This window comes from Meleagris gallopavo, chromosome 1, assembly GCF_000146605.3.
Source record: "Meleagris gallopavo isolate NT-WF06-2002-E0010 breed Aviagen turkey brand Nicholas breeding stock chromosome 1, Turkey_5.1, whole genome shotgun sequence".
NCBI lineage: Eukaryota > Metazoa > Chordata > Aves > Galliformes > Phasianidae > Meleagris > Meleagris gallopavo.
Genome location: NC_015011.2, coordinates 20,809,083 through 20,822,722, shown reverse-complemented (window position 1 = coordinate 20,822,722; position 13,640 = coordinate 20,809,083). Strand labels below are relative to the sequence as shown.

The 13,640-nt window shown below is 37.5% G+C and overlaps 1 long non-coding RNA gene across 1 annotated transcript; it reads right to left on the bottom strand.

Moving 5' to 3' along the window:
- Positions 1–416: 416 nt before the first annotated feature.
- LOC116216578 lies at positions 417–13,387 on the bottom strand. Its single transcript, XR_004159649.1, has 3 exons — positions 13,223–13,387; positions 1,977–2,033; positions 417–567 (listed from the first exon to the last, which is right to left on the bottom strand). It is a non-coding gene; the product is annotated as an uncharacterized LOC116216578 (long non-coding RNA).
- Positions 13,388–13,640: the final 253 nt, after the last annotated feature.

The following is a 13,640-nucleotide window of genomic DNA, read 5'->3' as shown; positions in this document are numbered from 1 at the left end:
TTTGACCATCCTCATGGCAAAGACATTTTTTCCAAATATCCAGTCAGAACCTCCCTTGGTACAGCTTTGTGAGATTCCCACACATTCTATCAGTTGTTACTAAGGAGAAGAAACTTGCATATCTCACTCCATTTCTCTACCTCATGAATGTACAGAGAGCAATAAAGTCTCTCAGCCTCCTTTTCTCTAAATAGACAACCCAAGTGTCCTCAGCCTCTCCTCATTGGACATGCCTTCCAGCCCTTTTACCAGCCTTGCCATTTTTTGACTGTTAGGTATCAGCCAAAAGCATTATAGATTAACTGGTGACAGAAACGTGTTGTGTAAATGATTACTCTTGGAATTATGCCTTCACAACCAGCTAATAAATGCTTGGTTTGCTGCTGAGTAGTACAACCCTTCAGAAATCCTGGCGTGATATGGACAAAAATTGGTTTTTAATAGCTGTGTAATGAAGTCTTTAAAAACTACTTGCAAGTCAAGATGAACTTTTTTATTGAATTTTTTTGTTCCATTTCTACTCAGCAGTGAACTATCCAAATGACACCACCTCAAATTCTCAATATTCTGTCAACAGAAAAATATAACACTATTAGTCATTCTCACTTGTGCAGATCTGGCAGAGTAAATTGATCTATTTTAAAGTAAGTTGTGTATTTAACACTGCATAATGTCCCTAAACTAGGGGTTAAATTTTACTAAATTAATGCCTCATTAACACTTGCATTAGATATGGCTTAATATCTTTTTGTGCCTAAACTCTCTACTTCATTTACTGTTCATCCACCATCTCCTTTCTAATTAATATATATACTCAATGATTTTAAGGCTTTAAGGGCCATAGAACTTTGGCTCACGTTCTCTTTTACTGTAGAAGTATATACACAATGGCAGAGCAGTGACAGTAATAACCTTTTTGCCTGTAAAATGCCTTACATTTTTATTTCATCTGAACTCAAACCTGGGATCTTGAACTGGCAAAACAGACAGGTTCCCATTATCTCAACACCATACATAATCATAATGCACTAGTTCATAGAATTTTACTTTCACTGGTGATACATACAGTGGCACAGCAGTAGTGTTCAAAGCCAGAAGGAGAGGCATGTGGACAAATATTTCCAAAACACCTACGGTATGTTCCTGTGCTACCCAGGCCTTAGAATGGGAAGCAGAATAACTCTTGGGTCACTGACTGCTGACCTGAAATGTCTCCTGAAAAACTCGTAAGAAGAAAGAACGTTCTTGATCTTTAATTGTAATCTTTACACATGCACAAATGCAGCCAAATTATCCTTATCTGAATACATAGAGTAATATTAGCTGTAAAATACAATGAATTGTTAGGTTTAGGTAATTTCAAATGACTACTTCACTAATCAGCTGTAGCAATTAAGTTAGTTCCTGAGACCAATAGCTTGGAGTACAGATTTTTAATTGCCTTCAGGAAACACGAGGCCATCAGCTTATTACATTTTATGCATTCAAAATATTCCTTCTCATCCATCCAAGTAGAAAACCTAAGTGATATCTAAATTCCACTATGGAAATACTCAACCATATTTAAAAAATCACATTTTTCCACTGTGAGAATTAGAAGCTTTGGTAATGAGAATAAATTACAAGTCATGATAAATTTTAATGTACTGGACCAGATTTCCAGTTGGCAAAATTGACAAAATTCCTGCGGTCTTCAGTCAGCTTCTGCCATCTGCAGATACTATTGCTTATGCAGCTCTCCAAAACGCTGTTCAGTTATTATTCTCTGTACATTTCATATTTGCAACTTATACAGCTATTGAACATGATTGTTTTATACTTTTCAACTACGTATTATTTTGCAATATCATTTAGAATATTGGAGATAACTTTTACATCTTCTATTCTTAATTGATAGGATTCAGATCTACATGGGACACTCACTGGTAGATTTCTTCACACATAAACTCTTTTCTTAAAGACAAGAGAATCTTTACCTATTCTCCCACTGTTGCATAATCATCTCCACTCACCAGCAATTCCTGTATCCCTTTCTGGAAGAGTAATTAAAAAAGAAGATACAACAATGATTATTGTATAATAATTTCAATCATTAATTCATTTGTAATTCTATTACTATAATTTGTGAAAAATGACAGCAGAAATCATGGGAATTACTAATTTTACACAGTGCAGGATAGTATTAATTTGGAATCATTTTTTATTGGGATTACAATTTTTTTTTGGTAAAGGATGTCTTTGGTCTTTCAAACTGTGTAGCAGAAGTGAGCCAAAAGGTTTCAAAAAAAGCTTGTGCTGTGAAATGTTCTATGCAAAAACAAGGCATAAACTGTCCCAAGTCACTTGCAAATCACAAAGATGTAAACAACACTTCTGAATAGTATTTAGAATTCAGCAATATGTAAATTCAGGTCATTTGTTAAAATGCTTAAGGTTGTCTTGAAAGCTCTAAAAAATCCATATGTTAGCACTTAAAAGTGGCCTGGTTTTCCAGGGAATTAGTAGTTTTGAAAACACTTCTCTGGGCATGTCAATATTGGTTTAGGGGTTGCTACTTTTTCTTAAAATCATAGTAGTGAAAATGCTCTGATGATTAGCAGTAGGAAAAAGAAAAGCAACAACTCAGAAGACAAATAATTCAGTAAATGGAAAACATGTATGCATAACTAATTGTTTAATAGAATTTAATCTTTTGGAGCTGGGTAAAGAGAAGTGGTGCAGCTTAAACTAAAAAACATTAAAGAGACATAGAATAATACTTTTTCTAGGAGATTATTGCTGCATAGCATCTCACAAAAAGTGTTTTTCAGAGTACTAAAGTTTATAACATTTTGGTTTAAGTAGCTGATGTCCCTCATATATCTTTCCTGAGTCTTTCTGCAGCTGATTTTCTTGAAGGCAGTCCGATACTGAGTAATACTCCCTTGCTTTTCTCTGCATGTATTTTTGCTTCAACCAGACACCCACCTATGCTTTGCAGTGAGATAGAAGAATAGCACTTGGCAAATTCTTTCATTTTACTTAAGCCTTCAACTATCGCACTGCCTGCAGGTTAATTAGTGTGGTTAAATTTCACCTCGTTAAGCAAGGTGAGAGTCTTTTAATCAGATTAGCATCTCCTGAGACAGTGGTGAACTCTCTTATTGCATTGAGCACAGAGGACTCCAATCCCATGTCATGAGGGCTGGATGGGGGCTTCTCCAGATTTAGCAGCCAGGGCCCATCCCAGGCCCCAAAGTACTCATGTGAGTGGCTGTGGGCAGCCCCACTTCCTAGTGAGAGGCTGACAACCTCGGGCTGGGCTGAAATAGGTTCCTGGGCCTCAGGAGTAAGGGCAGACCCCAGTGGGAGCTGATCATCACAGAATATCCTGAGTTGGAAGAGATCCACAAGGATCATCAAGTCCAGCTCCTGGCTCCACACAGGACCACCCCAAATCCTTTCCTGTTTTTGCCTGCACCCTTCATCTTGTACCTTACTCCTGCCACCACATCCTCCACAGTGAAGTGACATCTTTGGCAGTCTGGGCTTGCTGCAGGACTTTTCCAGGTACCATAGCCTTTCAAGGATTAGAAAGGTCTTGCAATGTTGGCAAGCTTCCTAAGGACGTTTGGATGCATCCGTTCTTGTTCCCTGGACCTGTGTCCATCCAGTTTGCTTAAGTGGTGTCTAGTTCCATATTCCTCAATTGAAGGTATCACTGTCACCCTCAGACTCTACTTCCCCTTGAAGGGACTTGGGAAACCTGAGAGCAGACCTTGCCCATAAACAAAGAGGCAAAAATAATCATTGATTGTCTCAGCCATATATTTGTCACTAAATCCCCATGTCTTCCTTCATCTTCCTTTTGTTGCTGGTGTGCCTGTGAAAGCTGTTCTTGTTACCTTTCACATTCATCAATGATTTTAGCTTCTGCTGTGCTCCAGTAGCTCTATGTCTGTGTGACCTGTCATAGGGAACTGCTTTGGCAGCAGGGTTGGACTTGGTGATCACTTGAGGTCCCTTCCAACCTCTGCAATTCTGGGATTAACACATCCCAGAAGTTTGTCATTTAAACATCCCTTTTGATAGATGACTCCTGAACTGTTCTCTAATTTGTTCTGACACCTCCATTAAGAGTGTAGATTGCAGTTCTATGAAGTCAAAAGGTTGTTGTAGCTTCATGGTCCATAAGGCCCGGTAATGCCTCAGGGCCTTGAAACTGACAACATTACCTATTTGATTTTATTGATACAAAGTGTGACTCCCTTTGAAAAAGAGATGTTGCTTAAATTAACCAATTCCACTTGTTTAAATCTGAGAAGACATTTTCATATAGGTGTCATTTTTGCTCTCTCTCATACACATATCCACCCCTCTTACAAGAATTTGTGGTCACTACCCAAAGCATATGGCAGCAGGTCTTCTGCAGCCACACTTCCACACAGCAGAATAAAAAAAAAAATCTCCACTCAAAAAGGCGAGAAATGCTTGAAAACACAAGTGTGATCTTTAAATTACACATCGAGTGATCACTGCAACTCACCACTATAATTTAATTCAGGATTTGCAAATGACAGAGAAAAAAAGATGGAAAAATCTGGATTCCAAAGTAGGGAAAAATACGTAGCATTCACCATCTGTGGTCCTTGACAACAAGCAGGCTATCAACAGAACCATACAGTAAAAACATAATGGCTTTTACAAGCTTAAACCATCTGTAAAAACAGAATAAAAAAAGTGTAAAGCCAACTATATAACCATTCTAGTATATTCACATAATTTTAAATAGCCAGCATAAATCCAACAAAGCAGAGCAATTCAGATTTAGCAAAAATCAATACCCAAGACAAGGTGGTAGTTTATCTTAAGTGTCCATCTCTCATGAGCCAGCATTCAGTCACAAATCTTTATATTGCTTTTCATTTCACTCTAATATTTATTCTGGATATCCTTAAATCTTCTTTATGCTGAATACAATCAGCTTTCAACATCTTTAAGGTAACCATAAGCGGGTATGTATCTAGGCACTGGCAAAGGCAGACCCTTCATTATCAGTAGTGAAATAATAACAACTCCATTACACAAATGCACACTGTGTGGCAAAGTGACTAAAACTCAGGACAGTTTTCTGGAGAGGCCACTGATATCATTAAAGCAACATTTAAGCAACCTGAAAAGGCTCTCCCTATTTATGGCCATTTACTGCCTGGAAAAAAAAAAGCAAAGGACACAGCATGTCTTGCGTTCATGGCTGCTCCTTTGGTAAAAACTCTGATCAGAAAAGTGCCAGGTGCACAGGTTTCTATAACATGTAGATCTCTCTCTGTGCAGTTTGTTATAAGGAAGCTGAGTTTTGCTTCTGCTTTCCTTTCAAGCATGTGAAATTTCACATCCATGAAGGCTTTTTTTTTTTCTTTTTTTTTGAGGGCTGCTGTTTCAGAGCTACTGAGCAATAGTCTTTAAAAAGAAAATAAATAAATAAAAAAATAAAAAACCCCAAAGTCTTTGTTAGCCATCTTTTTCATCTTTGTATCCCTGACATCAGGTAATTAGCTAGTGAAGCCAAATAAACTCCACAATAATATATATATTTTCCATAAAATAAGTATAAAAATACACGGTTAGTTTACATGGAATTCATGATACAAGAGCAAAATAGCTTTCTAATAAAGGCATAGGATGATAATTTTTCAAATTTGACCTACGTTTGGCCCTTTTTTGCCTCCTATATCACAGGAATTATCTTTGCCATGACACTCAACATTTTCCATCAGCTGGCAGCGGTTCTACTCTTCTCAATTCCTTATGAAAATGTAATTAACAGATAAAATAAGTAATAAAAGTATTGTTTTGCTTGCATAAAATTTAAATCTAGCAAGAATTGGCATGTTGTAGAGATAAGAATTTATGTAGAGCCAGTACATTTAATGTAAACAATCCCTTTCTTCACCTCTGGCATTTAAGAATCTTTATCTACATTAGTGATTCTGACATTTCAGAATAATTACAATCTTACTCTCTTCATACAGATGACTTAGTTCACTGCTTTATTCAAAGTTTTTGCAATCTTCTTTTAGCTATTCTTGTTGCAGTCCTTCACCCTTCTCTCCTCCCATAGCTTCAGCTGCTCAGTCCCTCAGGAACATGGAAGAAAGAATTACCTTGAATTGCCATCAGAGAATGTTAATGCTTAGCTGCATAAAGCAACTGATCTGCTGCAGCAAATAAATGATCTATCCAACTACACTAAGCATAACACTTGAAACCCAAACCCATCCCACTCCTCTAGCCCTAAACACCCCAACTCTCTCCTTAATTTCATTATGTAACTGTCACTTATATGGAATATATATTTCAGTGAGGTAATTTATTTCCATTCCAATTTACTGTTAACCTCTATTTTTGAATATTTTCACCTTATAGCAGATTGTTAGAGGTTAACATGTTCTCCTCTGGATTGTTACAAGACCAGTAAGGTTGCATATTAACAAGATTAAAAATCAGACATCTGTTCTTTTTTTGGTAAATTGTGGAGTATGCTTTTTTATACCATGGAGATGCTATCCAACCATTCAAGATCCAATAAAATTTGATGCCTGTTTTACAAACTGTCCTTTTGCTTTATCTGCATGTAGGTGATTAGATAGCTTCACCAGGTCATGAACGCTGGCAATTACAGTCAAATCTGATTAATCTGCAAGAGTCCACAATGACACAGATAAGATTTTAGGAAGAGAGAGAATAAAACAGCTTCAGGCCACTTGTTAATTAGCAATCAGGTAAATAATTTTAAGTTATTGAACATTTAAATTGGCCATAAGTATTGTTAAGGTTTTATTATTGTATCTTCCTCTGAATTGCCTTGGAATTTGAGTCAGTCATCTCAATGCATTACACTTTTATCTTTCCATGTGTAAGATCCAAATAACTAAAAAAAAATACCTCAGAAGAATGTTCTGAAGCTTAATTAAAATTTCTAAAGGATTCTTGCACCAAAAGGTCAAAAGAAATCCGACAAATATTTGTCTGTCTTGCTTCAAATACAGATTCTCATTCCTCTTTTATTTATTAGCACTTTTCTTGCACATGAATTGTGTAACAATATGAGTATCTCTCTATGTGTTTGTATATACAAGCATTCTGTCCTGGAAATAACATCATAAATTGTATTTCCTAATCTGACTCATCAGAAATGTGTTTGCTTTTTGCAGTTTGTATATTTTACAGGAGATTCCATCTTCAAGGAAGATTTTGGAAGTATTGTAGGAAAGTTCTACATGGCAGATTACAGCTCTGTAAAACAAACAAAATAATTCACAAAATATTACAGAATCACAGAATCACCGAGGTTGGAAAAGACCTTCAAGATCATCCAGTCCAACCATCCACCTATCACCAATAGTTCTCACTAAACCATGTCCCTCAATACAAAATCTGAACGTTCCTTGAACACCTCCAGGGACAATGACTCCACCTCCTTCCTGGGCAGCCCATTCCAGTGCTTGACCACTCATTCAGAGAAGTAGTATCTCCTAACATCCAGCCTAAATCTCCCCTGGCACAGCTTGAAGCCATTCCCTCTAGTCCTGTCATTAGTTACACAAGAGAAGAGGCCAACCCCCAGCTCACTACAACCTCCCTTCAGGTAGTTATAGAGAGCAATAAAGTCTCCCCTGAGCCTCCTCTTCTCCAGGCTGAACAATCCCAGCTCCTTCAGCTGCTCCTCATAAGGCCTGTGCTCCAGACCCCTCACCAGCTTTGTTGCCCTCCTTTGAACCCGCTCCAGGGCCTCAATGCCTTTCTTGCAGTGAGGGGCCCAAAACTGGACACAGAGGCCCCAAACTAGACACAGGTGGACTCGAGGTGCGGCCTCAACAGAACTGAGTACAGGAGGACAATCACTTCCCTGTTCCTGCTGGCAACACCGTTCCTGATACAAGCCAGGATTCCATTGGCCTTCTTGGCCACCTGGGCACACTGCTGGTTCATGATCAGCTGAGCATCAATCAATACTCCCAGGTCCATTTCCTCTACGCAGTCCTCCTCCAGCCACTCCGCTCCAAGCCTAGCGTTGCCTGGGGTTGTTGCAGCCAAAGTGCAGGACCTGACGTTTGGCCTTGTTAAAACTCATCCCATTGGCTTCAGCCCAGCTATTCAGCTGTCCAGATTCCTCTGTAAGGCCTCACTACCCTCAGGCAGATCGACACTTCCAGCCAACTTGGTGTCATCCACAAATTTACTGAGGGTGTGTGTTCCATGAGAAAACCAGAACAAGTTCACTCTAAGATTAAATTTGAAAGCATAAGATAGACAGACTTAGATAAACAGGGTTATACAGTGTTAGAATGCAGATGTGCTTAGGGTAAATCCAAATCTCTGGTGTTTGTCCTTCTGTGTTTACTGTCTCTCTTTCAGCAACAATACTGCCTTGAAGTTAGACTTGATGGATCAAATGTGTACAGAGAAACAAAGATATCACGTGAGGCCTTTCCTACTGTTTGTGAGAACATGCCAAGCTGAAGCAGCAGGTTGTTCAGGAGACTGGTGAGAAGAGACTCATTTATGGCAGAGATTGCCTGAACTCCTGTTGAGATCCAGAGCCATCATGAACAAACACTGGTGCCAGCTGTGCTTTCAATTCTTATTAAGGCCTATCAGCTAAGGATGAATACTTAGTCACAGTGAGAATCCAAATGCTGAAAGTCCATCAAGAATCAGGGCAGTGCTATGCAAGCTCCCTTTACTTGCAGTCCTTGTTTGATCTCGTTACTGATGAAGCTATGTAGAAACAAAGCCTCCAATATAAGAAATGCTTCACTTTCACAAGTGCTCATCCCTAGTCTTTTATGATCAGTGATATAGGCTTTTAAGTGCAAAGTGCTTGTAATATCAGTTGAAGTATTGTTCTAAAGGCCATTTTTTTCTAGTAGCCTGTTCTGTGCCCCCTAAATTTGTTATTAATTTGCTAAAGAAAGTATTAATTCAAAAGCTTCATACACATATTCAGTATTTTATTTTGTTTGTACACTGTATATAAAATGTCCATTTTTTATCTTTGTGTCATGGTTTTATGATTTTTGGTTATCGGTATTTCACATCATAACATCATGTAGTGCACTGGGAGTTTAACTGTTAATGCTCAAGTTCTGGGTACTTGTCTGGAAGAGAAGAAGAACTACATTCCCCAGGGGACTCTGTGGTCAGAGAGGAGATATCACTCCTGGCAAGGTCACCTGATGCTCTCTTCTTTGTCTGCGCTTCTTCATCTGCTCTTCTTCATCGGCTCTTCTTTGTCGGCAATCCTCCCGTCTCCCTGCTGTTCAACTGGACTGCACATCTCACCTTAGCATTGTGGTGAGGCCTATCTACCTTTCGGACATTCTCTCATTATATTTGATTTATTAGCTTCAATTCTAATTATATTGTATTATGGTGTGTTATCTTGCATTCTGATACTATACTTAGTAAATTAGTTTGTTTCTCCTCAGGCCATTGCTGCTGTTTCTAATTATTTTGGGGTTCCCTGTTTCCCTTTTCCGGAGGAACAGATCCACAGATCCCTCTGCCCCGCTAGTCACAGAACCGGGCCAAACCAGCCTGTAAACCGTTGACACTTTGTCACTCCATCTATTTCTATCTCTATCTGTTTTGGGAGAAATACACGTAATTAATGCATACAGTAAGTATATGCATAAAGCTTTTTACATGTTCCCCTTACATTCTACAGTGCAGAGTTCTCTCAGACTTGTATGCTAGCTCCTACTATGTTCTGTCTGTCCCACAGAATTCCCTGTTTTCAGAAATATCAGGGATGCCAAATGCTGACTGACTGACCCTCGGTTCATCCACTGACCTGCAGTACAAGTGGTATTTCATTTCTTTCTGTGGCCACAGTCTGTCAGGTTTGTCAGTTTTATGTAGACAAGAATTTATTGGACAGATAGCTTTATCTGGGTGTTTTGATACTTAAGCAATAACAAGTTAGGTTTAACTACCCAGCAGTTAGAATTCAAAATGCCTGAATCATAGCCTGCTTTATAAAAAGGTGCACACGCTTTCATTGAAATATACTTGCTGATAGGCTATAAACAATAGAGTTACTTGTCTGGCATATAGCCTTGCTCTGACCAATATTCAGGTCATGTGATTACTGTGTGAAGCCTGGTTAATCATAAAGCTATGCTGGTCTGAAAATGACCTTCTATACTAAGTTGTATATATAACTTTCTGCAAGCATACCTTTTGAACTTCAGACCTCTGTTTCTTTTAACTCACCACTGTCTGCCTTCTCCAGCATTATTTATCTTAACTCAGCCCAGTATAAGGCCAGATTATTACTTGTTACTCATAACTTTTAAAGCATCTACACCTAGGTCTACACTGAACATCAAATCTATATGCAAAGTTTTCAGCTTAGACAAAACCATCCATTTGGACTTACAAAGCAAATGGTGCAAAATTCGTACCGGAAAAACTGAGTATGTACTAGAGTGAAACCAAGTGTATTAATATCTGAAGCAAGATTTTTAAGTGCTTTAATGAATTTAAGCACTTACTTAGTCACCTCCTCAGTTTAGAATTGCAGTAATTCTTCTTAATTGACAAGAAGATGGAAAATTGATATGGGACAGAAACACCGAAGATACTGATTTTGAATCTATATATTTTATATTTCCAGCATGATACTCTGTGCCACTAGTTATAGAATATGTGATAAGGGAAACACATTTCCAAATCCATTTGCCCTGTGAAAAGAGTTGCCTCATAGACAAGCTTCATACTGCCTCCAGAAACATCTGTATGCATCTTGCATTGTACACTGGCAATGTTCCAAGTCAACAAATGCCAAGAAGTTGTTGGCTGTGCTCCAGAATTGGTCTTTAGCTGAACCTTGAGTCATGCTACACAATGCATTATCTGTTAGATCAGAGAGATTGATTTGGAGAGTAATCTTGAAATGTTCCTCAGAAAAGTACAGATCTATCTTTTGATGCTGATTTGAGAAGCAGCACAACGTTTAAGGAAATCAGTGGAAATTGATCAGAAAGAAAAAAAAAAAAGGATTTACTTATTAATTTAGTTACTCAGGACTTAAAAATCTATTGGATTCTTTTGAAAATCTGGGACTACATTCCTTCAAAATCAACAACTACATGCCAGAGGTGAGAATGGAGCATCCTATATCCTCCTAATTATAAGTCTCACCTCTAATGGCAGCACTTCCATTTTAGGGGTTGCTACTAGAAACACTAGTCAAAGATTCCAGCATTTGCAGTTGAGAAGCTAAAGATTTTCTTTAGATTCTTTTACTTATTGGTCATATTCAGCCTACTTTTTCAGTGAATTACTAATTTCAATGAATTCCCAGAAGAGATAATTTGACAGCATTTATTCTTGAATAGATTTAAGTTACTATTTAGATCAGAAATATTTACAGAATCCACTATATGGAACGACGACATGCTGTTACTGTTTGTGCTCATTTAAACCATATCTCAAAAATGTAATCTGTTCTTTAAAAAATGGCAGGTAGAAGTGAAAATAACCAGCAGTCCTAGCAGACCTTGTCACATGAGCAAGAGAGTTTTACTGAGACAGCCTTCATGGTTGGAACATTTTTTGAATATAATTCTATGGTGGTTCAATAACACATGTGTAAATACTCCAGAATTATGGTAAGAACAGCAGATTTCAAGATATTCTGTTACATAGTAGTCTTCACTAAAAAATTTCCTGAAGTGTTTGAGCCAAAGCCCAGTAACTTAATGCTAGGAAGGAGTATACTGATCTGAAAAAGTGATACAGCACTTGCTGATTCAAGAAAACATAACTAGTCTAAATGAATTATCCAGAATTATCCTTGGTAAGCTTGTCACTGAATAGCTGCTTTGCCAGGAAGCTTATGCAGTCTCAGTTACTTAAAATTTCAGTCAGCTATCAGTTGCTCAACAAATGCCAAGACCATATATCCCATCCCTCCTGACAATTCATTGTCCAAATACATAAGAGCTTTGCATCCAGAATTAGTTCAGGAGTTTGGTTAAGTTTTGTTCCTCCTGTCACAAATGATAAATACTAAACATCTTTGTTACAGTAAGTTTTGCTGGCAAACAAAGGAAACAAATCTTTGAGAGAGAAGGAAGCTGGTGAGTGGAAAAAAATGCTCCAGAAATGGATTTTTGACATGCCATCATTGATTTCTTTGTTTAAGAAAGCAGTGAGAAACAGTGGAGGAGTTTTTCAATAGCTGGTATTGTAGCAGATATTGAACAAAGAAAAAAAGCATTTTCAGTTACACGGTTCTCTATCAAACATGAAGCAAGAAAGCTCAATCATAGGAAATCATTCATTTTATCTTACTTTGTACAGTAGAAATGCAGTATGCATGTTCAAGCCAATATATATGTTGGACAAATTGTATACATGTCTAATAGGTTACCACCTCCTATATATACTGAGCTAAAAAAAGTTAGTCTTTTATAGATAACCAGACTGAAATTTCAAATTCAATGTCAGAAAACATTGCTCCAGCTAAAAGATTCAGGATGGTAAACAACTGACTTCAGAGAACTGTTAAGATAGATTGTATTATTCCAGAACTTTTATTCTATTGTGATGCAGTTCGAGTCATTTCAAGTCATATATTGCTGCTTTATTACTAATGCCTTCAATCACATATGACTAAAGTTCACAGTTCAATGAACTAATCGTCATGCAATCTCAGCACTATTCAGGCTTCAATCACAGAGAAAAAGCAAACAAACAAACAAACAAAAGGGCAGAAGACAACCAAAAGTTGCTCAAAAAAGCTCAAGATGCTTTTGAAAGAATAATAGCTGACAGGTCAGAGAAAAACAGATAATCCTGTAAAAATCTTGGCACTCTGAATCAGACTGGTATAAATGAATCACATTTTGCTGTTACCAGGTTTCAGATATACTTAAGTTTCCCATTATCAACACTGTTGCTATAAGATTTATTATTGGGTTAAGATATGCCAAAATTGCATAGAGCTCAGATCTTCCCTTTATCAAATCAATAAAGACGAGACGAAAAGTTTCCTATTTAGAAAGAGAAAATAAAAGACTATTTTGCTATCAGAAGCCCACTGCTGGCCAAACCAATAGAAATAGCCAAGAATTACCTTGAGTGTTGTAAAAAAAACTTAGCATAAAAATTTTCCTCTGAGGATCTCTATTTCATCAATGGACAATCTTACTGGATAAAATTGTGTGCTTACATTAATGGCTAAGGTTTTGCTTGACTGTCCTTTGTGTTCCTCTTCAAGGAGCTAATTGTTGGTGTCAACACAGCATTTTCAAACCATTGCAAATGTCGGAATAAGGAAAAGAAGCATTTCTTGTTTCAGATTCTGACTCTGTGTCCTGGAGACACTCTCTTAGAAATCTACAGTGTGCTATTATGATGTCACTACAGCATTGGATTTCTCTTTTTTTAACATTTTAGTTTTCTCTAATGTTCTGTATTTAATAGTTTTTTAAGTGTTGCTATCCTCAGAGGAATCAAAAATAATGAGAAAGGTGCTGCACGAAGCTTCTCAAAGCACAAAGCTCGGCTAACTCTTATTAGTCCTGACATAAGTGACAGTTTAAAAATCTACAAAAGAAATACTGACTGTAACAAAGTGCTTTAAACTA